The sequence below is a fragment of the Triticum aestivum genome, chromosome 1B, assembly GCF_018294505.1.
Source record: "Triticum aestivum cultivar Chinese Spring chromosome 1B, IWGSC CS RefSeq v2.1, whole genome shotgun sequence".
In the NCBI taxonomy this organism is placed as follows: domain Eukaryota; kingdom Viridiplantae; phylum Streptophyta; class Magnoliopsida; order Poales; family Poaceae; genus Triticum; species Triticum aestivum.
The window spans coordinates 246097865-246106867 of record NC_057795.1 but is presented as its reverse complement, the minus strand read 5'-3'; the positions used below and the strand labels follow the sequence as shown (position 1 = coordinate 246106867).

The following is a 9003-nucleotide window of genomic DNA, read 5'->3' as shown; positions in this document are numbered from 1 at the left end:
TGTCCGGTGTGCGGTGTCACTCGATACAAGAAGAGGAAGAAAGCTCCTCGAAAAGTGGTGTGGTACTTTCCGATCACTCCTCGTCTGCAGCGGTATTTCGCGGATCCTAAGGTAGCAAAGCTCCTGCGTTGGCACGCGGATAGGGAGGAGAAGAAGCGAGAAGATGACGCAAATGATCCGGAGATAGATAAAAAAGACAAGATGCTGAGTCACCCTAAGGATGCGAGCCAGTGGCAAGCATTGAACTTCGAATACCCAGAATTTGGGAACGATCCAAGGAACATCGTGCTGGGCGCGAGCACCGATGGAGTCAATCCGTTTGGCAGCCAGAGAAGCACACATAGCACCTGGCCTGTGTTTGTGTGGATGTACAACCTTCCCCCCTGGTTGTGCATGAAGAGGAAGTACATTCACATGAGTATGCTAATTGAAGGGCCGAAACAACCAGGGAACGACATCAATCTGTATCTGGGGCTGCTGAAAGAGGAGCTTGACACGCTGTGGAAAACGCCAGCCAATACGTGGGACGCCGCAGAGAAAGAATATTTCCCTATGAGAGTCGCACTGCTCACGACGGTGCACGACTATCTCGGTTACGGATATCTTGCGGGGCAGGTAGTCCACGGATTTTCTGGATGCGTAAGGTGCATGGATGACACAACGTATCGCCAGCTAGATAGAGATCCCGGGTCTTCGAAAACCGTGTTCATGGGACATCGAAGGTGGCTTCGCGACGATGACCCGTGGAGGAAACGCAAGGATCTGTTCGATGGTGAAACCGAACCCCGAAAACGCCCGTGTACGAGGAGCGGCGAGGAAATAGACAAGCTGTTGAAAAATTGGAAAGACTGCCCACTGCCGGGAAAGAAGCAAAAGGCGCCAGAGCCGGGAAAGAAGCGAAAGGCGCCAGAGCCGCTGCTGAAGGTATGGAAAACGAGGTCTGTTTTCTGGGACTTGCCGTACTGGAAGATCCACCGTGTGCCTCACAGCCTTGATGTCATGCATATCACGAAGAACGTGTGCGAGAGTCTGCTTGGTACCCTGCTCAACATGCCAGAGAGGACCAAAGATGGGCCGAAAGCAAGGGCAGACTTGAAATCAATGGGCATCAGGCAGGAGCTTCACGCTATATATGATGATGATGATGATGATGATGATGATGATGATGATGATGATGATGATGAGGCGAAGCAGGACACAGAAAGTCGTCGCAAAGGCAAAAAGGCCAAGAAGACCGGAAATGACTACCCTCCCGCGTGCTTCACTCTAAGTCAGGAGGAGATCGAGCAGTTTTTCACCTGCCTCCTAGGAGTAAAACTTCCTTACGGTTACGCGGGGAAGATAAGCAGATACCTAGACCCAGCGAAGCAGAAGTTCAGCGGGATGAAGTCTCACGACTGTCACGTGCTGATGACGCAGATACTTCCAGTTGCAATCCGTGGGATCATGGACGCGCACGTCCGTGAAACGCTATTTGGCCTATGCAACTTCTTCGACGTCATCTCTCGGAAGTCGATTGGCGTGAGGCAACTCAGAAGGCTACAGGAAGAGATCGTGGTGATACTATGCGAGCTTGAGATGTACTTCCCGCCCGCATTCTTCGACGTTATGGTGCATCTGCTGGTCCATATAGTGGAGGATATCATCCAACTCGGGCCGACGTTCCTGCACAGCATGATGCCGTTCGAAAGGATGAATGGTGTCATCAAAGGATACGTTCGCAACATGTCACGTCCAGAAGGAAGCATAGCCAGGGGCTTTCTGACCGAAGAGTGCATCTCCTACTGCACGAATTATCTAGGCATCGAGAACCCCGTTGGTCTGCCCGTCAACAGGCACCTCGGCAGGCTCGCTGGATGGGGTCACCGTGAGGGTCGCCGCGAAATGCATGTCGACTTCGAGGGTCGACTCGCCGACTTTGAAAGAGCAAACCTAGTCGCGCTACAACACATAGACGTGGTCGATCCTTGGGTGGTAGAGCACAAAACCTTTATTAAAAAGACGTACAATGACCGAGGCCAACAGAGGACGGACGGAGATACACTCAAAGAGCACAACTCATGTTTCACGCGTTGGTTCAAGCATAAGCTTCTGTCGTACCCTTTACATGAGGATTCTTCCGCGGAAGAACAACTCATATTCGCCTTGTCACAGGGCGCCGAGCACAACCTGATGACCTATGAGGCGTACGATATCAACGGCTACACATTCTACACCGAGGCCAAGGACATGAAGAGCGATGGTTATCAGAACTCCGGGGTAACGATGGAATCCTACACCGGTAACGACAAGGACAGATACTACGGAAGGATCGAGGAGATCTGGGAGCTGAGCTACGCTGGAGAGAAGGTCCCGATGTTCCGTGTCAGATGGGCCAAGAACGTCATAAAAGAAGACCGGTATTTCACCACCATGGTTATACCCGAAGCCAAATCCAAGACCGCGGGCGCAAACGTCACCGCGAAAAATGAGCCATGGGTACTGGCTTCCCAAGTGGACCAATGCTTCTTCATTACCGACCCGCCAAAGCCCAGTCGTGTTGTCGTGAGGAGAGGCAAAAGGAAGATCATCGGAATGGATGGAGTAGCCAATGAGCAAGACTTCGACAAGTACGGCGACCCGAGGATCGAACATGACGACGATGATGAAGTAGCAGCATACACCACAAGAAGAAGCAGGACCACCCTACCTAAAGGACGTCCGTTCCACAGAAGAACTCCATTTGCGAAAAAGAAGGGCAAGAAGATTGTGAACAGATAGCTAGCTAAGATCGATTGTATTTAAATCGTAGCCTTCATTTCTCGATTGTATTTCATGGGTACTTTTTGAACTATCATGAATATTTTTAAATTTCATGGACACTCGATCTCGATCCCCCTCCATCTCGATCGCTATCCCACCTCGCCAGATCCGGCCCCCCTCGCCGCCGAGCACCCCCCCAGTCCACCGGCCGCCGCCGCCGACCCCCCGCACCCTCGATTCCCCTACTCAACCGCCGCCGCCGACCCCCCGCACCCCGCGCACCGTCTTATAAAAGAAATTAGTATCAAGCAGCTTTTTAAATGCTACTGTCTTATAAAAAAATATTACTATTATTATTTAAACAAGTTTGAACATATTTAAACATAAATAAGTATCAAACAGCAGCTTTTTAAATGCTACTGTCTTATAAAAAATATTACTATTATTATTTAAACAAGTTTGAACATATTTAAACATAAATAAGTATCAAACAGCTTTTTAAATGCTAAAAAAAAATTGTGGAGCCTGGGAGTCGAACCCAGGACCTCCTGGTGTGAGAACTGGCTGCTGACCAGTCGAGCTAGTAGAGTGGGCTTGACATAGATAGGTTCTGGTACTACATAACCTTTTGGCTCGAGCTGAAATAAAAAAAATACTAATGGCGCACCACGGTGAGGTGCGCCATTAGTATGGACATGCTAATGGCGCACCACGGTGAGGTGCGCCATTAGTATTGTGGCCCCCCTTCGCCCGATCCCCCTTCGCCCGATCCCCCTTCGCCCGATCCCCCTCGCCAGTTCTCTCCCTCTCGATCCACCGCCGCCGCCGCCGCTGCCCTCGCCCTCGCCCTCGCCCTCGCCCTCGCCCTCTCCCTCCCTCGCCCTCTCCTCGCCGCCCGGACGCCGCCCGGACGCCGCGCCGACGCCGCCTCGACCCCGCCCCGACCCCGCCGCCCCGGACGCCGCCCCGGACGCCGCCCCGACCCCGCCGCCCGGGCGCTGCCCCGCCGCCCCGACGCCGCCTCGACCCCTGCCTCTCTACGAGGAGGTAACCCTAACCCCACCCGCGCACGTGGTGATCTAAGGTTATAGGGTATAGATCAGTGCACGCCCGTCTTTGTCTGTTATCTTTGATCCGTGCTTGGTATGGAAATGTTGCTCTCCGATCTCCTTAGGGCGATTCTATGACTTGCTTGTGGTGTTTGGTAATTTAGTGCAACTCTGCCTGCTCATATCTGGAGTATGAAGAAAATTGGGTGATTTTGTGCAGTCCTTTCGCTTGCTGTAGACTTGTAGATATGTAGCGAAAGCAAGTAGGGTTTGGTATGTGATTTTTGTAGCTTTTATTATGATACATTCTTTAAACATGTGCTATGGTTTACCTGTTATTAGCATCCGTAGCGGGAATGGTTGCCGATCTCTGTTGGACACACTCGGATGGCAGTTCGGTGTGTGCATCAGATAACTGTATCCATTTTAGTTCTGCTTGCTCTGATTAAAGTGGAAAGTACTGCCGTTATCTTATATGTTGTTCAGTTAGGATTGAATACAACAAGAGACGTGCCCATTTCTGTTATAGTACCCCTGAATAAAATGGTAAATACTGCAGTTATCATATACAATCTCTCAGGAGTGAATACCACAAGAAGCGCATTTTTGTTAATATCCCCTGCTTCCTGATGTATTTGTTTCTTGGTAAAAGTGAACTTCCAATGAATATTTTTGTGCTGGAGCAGGCTGGAGGGGTATTCGGCTGTGCACATTTAATTATAGTATCTGGTGGAGATACCCTGTTCAAGGACAGGGGGGCGGGGGTGTGAACTTTGTGAAATCCTGTCCTATTGATGACTTTGCAAACTTATCAGGAGGTGGTGTTAGGAAATCTAAACAGTTTAAACTATATAGGAAGACATTTATAGGTTAGAAACAATCTGTTCTACTTCTGCAGATTATGTAGATAAGTGATTAAGTTTACTTAGTATAGTATTTTTTTCTCTGTCACTTCTTTATCTACCAAAAGTGTGAACCCATGGTATGAGCCACTAATGCAAGCATCGTCATTCTTTTCTGAGTTTGTCTAATTCACATCTAAATGTTTTCTAAGGATGTCACATCTAAGCTCCCACAAATAACGCAGCAACAAGGAACAAAAAAAAAGCTGGGGCAAAAAAAAAATACACCACAAACATAGTGGACACAAGGTTAGACGTGGCATAAATGTGTCCTAGACAGACCCTTCTTTTCTTAGTGAAACATCAACTTTCCAAAGACAATATTCCAAACTGGACAGTTGATACATAGAGCTATTTTACTTTAACATTTAAAGTGTGGCTGCAAATCTGGGATGCAGGAGGTGAAAATTCATTGTCTAATTTGTTTCTCAGTTTCCTCTTTCAGAAACAAGAGATTTTTCAAGACCTTGCTCCACTGCTGTGGCACTCCTTTGGCACTGTTGCTGCACTGCTCCAGGTAGGTTACAATTATTGCACTGTTCTAAATTCAGTCGCAATGGCAAGAGTACATATGTACTTGTGCAGTTCTTGTTATTTAAGTAAGGGTGGTTGTCCATGTGTATTGATTATTTCAATATGAAATTATTGATGGTTCTGCACATTTTCCTTATTCAGTCTGTCATGCTGTTTTGAAAATTTATGCAGGAGATTGTGTCAATTTACCCTTCACTTTCACCTCCTACTTTGTCGCCAGTTGCATCAAACCGTGTCTGCAATGCACTTGCACTTCTTCAGGTATGCTTTTACATGAGAAAGAAAAGGAAACCCTCACTCCTGGTGGGCCTTGTGGTGGATTGAGAATACTACTGCTTTCATATCATGCTTGCTTGCCATCTGCCCCTCAATTTCATTTTACTTTTTTTTAATTGCAGTGTGTTGCTTCACACCCTGAGACCAGGATCCCGTTCTTGAATGGTACTGAGCGCTGCTGTTTCTATGCCAAGTCTTAAATATTTCCATTGTTTATTGTTAAAAAGCTTTCCTCATTTTGGTGACTTTACAGAATAAGTAAATCTTAACTAGCAGTGGTTAATAATTAAGTCTTCTTCTTTTTCCTTTGCAGCTCACATCCCACTATACCTGTACCCGTTCCTGAATACTACCAGCAAGACAAGACCTTTTGAGTACTTGAGGCTTACCAGCTTGGGTGTTATTGGTGCTCTTGTGAAGGTAAATTAAAACTAGATACTTATGCAAACTAGGAATGGATGGTCCATATAGATTTTTGCTTTAAATGGTGAGAGGGTTGAACCAGAGGGGAAAACAGTGATGGGGATTGGCTGTATTCTTTCTTTTTTTTGTAGACTATATCTTGTTCTTTTGGTATTCTCATTCCAGTAATCCAGTCATTTTAATCAAATGGACTGGTTGGGATTGGATCCCAGGAATCTCAACAGGAACTGTTATTTTTGAAGCAAACAGGCTAATGATTTGTTAGAAATTATATTGTTTCTTCTTTTGGATATCCGATTCTGATATGTCAGAAACACAACATATCAAAAGTTAGCAATGACCAAACTGGCATGTAACAGAGACACTATAAAAGATAGCCAACATCCAGTTAGGCCAACATAACAGTGAACAAAACTACTGTCAATCAGCTCAGTTCTAGTGCTGTTGGATTTTTCTCGATTGTATTCTTGCAGTTTTGAAAATTCAGTTTATTCGGTTACTGAAAATTCAGTTAATTCAGTTAGGCACACAAATTTCAGAACTTTTGTGTGCCCTAGTACTTGGTGTTTGTAGAAAACCAGGAGTGTCAATGGGACTAGAATTCACTTGTTCTTATCTGGGTTTGTAAAACTTGTTCATGTACTGAACTACTAATGCCTTGTGATGCTCTGAATTACTTGTGATGCCTCTGAATTACTTGTGATCACATTGAGAAATACTTGTAAAGATGATGATCATCTTTAACAGAAAACAATTTGTGATGATTTTGCTAGTTTGCTGGGTTTTGTCTCCGACCATCGTGTCGTGATGATTTTGCAGGTACCCCGAGAGGCCCTTGAGTTTGCCGGAATGTCGATTAACTTCCGTTCCGGCAAATTCGGGTACTCCATATGTCCTATTTTCAGCAAAGGTCATGCTGAAATTTTCCGTGAATTTTAGCATGACTTTGCTAAAAATAGGACATATGGGGTACTTGTGACTAATGCATGGGCCGGGGTATCTTAGTAGTTAATTAAGTAGGATCAAGTGCCCCGGCGTACTTGTGACTAATGCATGGCTTTTAGGGTGCCTCAGTGTCGATAAAAACCGAAATGATGAAAAGTTAGGCTTTTAGGGTGCCTTGGCGTCGAAAAACCCTCAATGATAAAAGCTTAGATTTTAGGATGCCTCGGTGTCGACAAACCCTAAATGATGAGACCATGATCTTGTTCCTTGACAATAACCAACTTTTTGACCAAACTTTGTTTCTATTTAGAGAGAAACATGGCCCACAACGATGAGGCCGGGGGTTCGGGCGGCAAGGCATTCTGGGAGCTGTCCCAGGAGATGGAGGAACAACCTCACTTGTATGAGGCCGCCGCCTTCCCCACCGGTCCTGAGACCACGGATGGTGCCGCCGAGGATGACCACATTGATGCCACCACTGATGGTGCCGCCGAGGATGCCACCACTGATGATGGCGGCGCACGCACAGATAGCAGCCAGCCGAAGAGGCAACGGAAGGACCGGCGCCCGATCGTGCTCCGCACCCTCAAGGAGGAAGTTACTGAAGTGGACTCCAACGGGAATCCAACAGCGCCCGAACGAATAGTCAAGGGGTACTCGCTTCAGCTCGGGTGCATTGTCCGGAGCACCGTCTCGATCAACACCGAGAACCTGAGGCATCCTGACCGGGGGAATTTGCGCCACCTCCTCTTCACGAAGCTGCACGAACGATACAAGTTCCCCGCTGAATTCGAAAACACAAGCCTCAAAGGGAATAAAGTGAACAATGCTGCCCTCACGAAGATGAGCAAGGCCCTGTCTACTTGGAAAAGCAATGTGAAGAGAATGATCGAGAAAGGTGAGAGTTATGAGAAGATCAAGGAGAAAAATCCTTCGATCACCGAAGATGACTACAACGACTTCAAGATCAATTGCTCGAGCACCGCAAGCTCCCAATCAAGTGAGTGGGGGAAACAAATGCGGGAGCTGAACATAGGGGAACACACACTCGGTCCCGGCGGTTACAGAGTGGCGGAGCCTATATGGGACAAGGAGGAGGCGGACCGTGCCGAGCAAGGCCTACCGCCCCTCTTCGATAAATACGGTGACAAGCAGACCAGGAACTTTGTCAGGGCCCGGTACAAGAAGGACCCGAAAACAAAGGAGCTTACCACGGATCCGAAGACCAGGTGGCTTGAGCTTGTTCTGGTAAGGAATACACCCCCGCGTAATTAGCTCCATATGGTTGCATTCTAATTAATGAAGCCGAATTTCTAAATGGTTCACATTCCTTCCGCAGGCGACTGAAAGCAGTAGCGCGGGGTCGACTCAGAGCAACCCTTGGGACACCACTCTAAATAGGGGGTTGAATATAATGAAGAACAAGGATAAGGTCGGTAAGCCGACGTCAGCTGGTCGTGTGGCCGGCAAAGGCTTGTCGACAAAATTGGGGTCATACTATACCACTGGTGTGCGGAAGGAGAAAAAGACCAGCTCGGAAAGCCAGGCGCGAGAGGTTCAAGAACTCAAGGCACAGGTGGCGCGGATTCCGGAGATTGTCCAAGAGCAAGTGGAACAACAACTCGGAGCGACGATCACCGCCCTTGTGCCTACCTTGATCTCGGGGTTGAGTGCGTGGATTGCGGGCGGCCAACAGGGTCCGCCCCCGATTCCTAGCTTCACGGCCAGCAACTCGCATAATGCGATGGCGGGGCCATTGGTGCCTCCGGCGGAGGCGGCATTGGTGTCTCCGACGCCGGCACGGGAGCTTAATGCACCCGGGTGTACGCCGGCCGGCACCTCTTCAGCAAGCAGCCGCTCCGTCAACTGCACGCCCGCCGTTGGCGGTGCCTCGACATTAGCCGAGCTCGATGCCATCATCACGGTAACTAATTAAGCCTCTCTCGGCCGAGGACTTCATCTCCTTGCCTTTGACTGGGCATCCCCGACGCCCTACATGTTTTCGCAGGGCGCCGCCGACGTTCCGTGCACTCTCCTCCACTTCGTGAACAACGAGTTGGTCGATGTCGCCAAGGGCAAAATCGTTCAACCGGGCAACCCCTTGTTCCACGGTACCCAGATGCCACCCAACT

The 9003-nt window shown here is 48.4% G+C and overlaps 1 long non-coding RNA gene across 1 annotated transcript; it reads left to right on the top strand.

The window, feature by feature from the left end:
* Nucleotides 1-5129: 5129 nt before the first annotated feature.
* On the top strand, nt 5130-6218 carry LOC123089917 (uncharacterized). Its single transcript, XR_006442412.1, has 4 exons — nt 5130-5210; nt 5399-5488; nt 5626-5668; nt 5817-6218. It is a non-coding gene; the product is annotated as an uncharacterized lncRNA (long non-coding RNA).
* Nucleotides 6219-9003: the final 2785 nt, after the last annotated feature.